The sequence below is a fragment of the Phaethon lepturus genome, unplaced genomic scaffold, assembly GCF_000687285.1.
Source record: "Phaethon lepturus isolate BGI_N335 unplaced genomic scaffold, ASM68728v1 scaffold16597, whole genome shotgun sequence".
In the NCBI taxonomy this organism is placed as follows: domain Eukaryota; kingdom Metazoa; phylum Chordata; class Aves; order Phaethontiformes; family Phaethontidae; genus Phaethon; species Phaethon lepturus.
Genome location: NW_010549948.1, coordinates 1 through 234, shown reverse-complemented (window position 1 = coordinate 234; position 234 = coordinate 1). Strand labels below are relative to the sequence as shown.

General features: G+C 68.8%; 1 protein-coding gene across 1 annotated transcript in view; it reads right to left on the bottom strand.

The window, feature by feature from the left end:
• Positions 1–228, bottom strand: part of PPP2R5A (protein phosphatase 2, regulatory subunit B', alpha) — a 44,326-nt gene extending 44,098 nt beyond the window's left edge. Inside the window, exon 1 of the mRNA XM_010290413.1 lies at positions 116–228. The gene's annotated coding sequence lies outside the window, so the exon portion shown is untranslated. The remainder of the gene's footprint in view (positions 1–115) is intronic.
• Between the last annotated feature and the right edge of the window lie 6 nt (positions 229–234).

Sequence of the window (234 nt, the reverse complement as noted above, 5' to 3'; positions counted from 1 at the left end):
AAGTCAGAACGGGGGGCGACGGGGCAGCCCCGGGCGGCCGAGGGCACCGGCACCTGTGGCCGGAGGGCTGAGGCGTGCAGGAGAGGAGGGGGAAGAGGACGACAGACGAGTGTACCTTTGAGCTGGGGCAGCGGCGAGAGCTCCACCTGGCTGCTCTGGCTGCGGAACTGCGAGGAGCCCTGCGAGCGCTTCTGCCTCTGAGCCTTGCGCACCGATTTCCGTGTGAAGCCATCC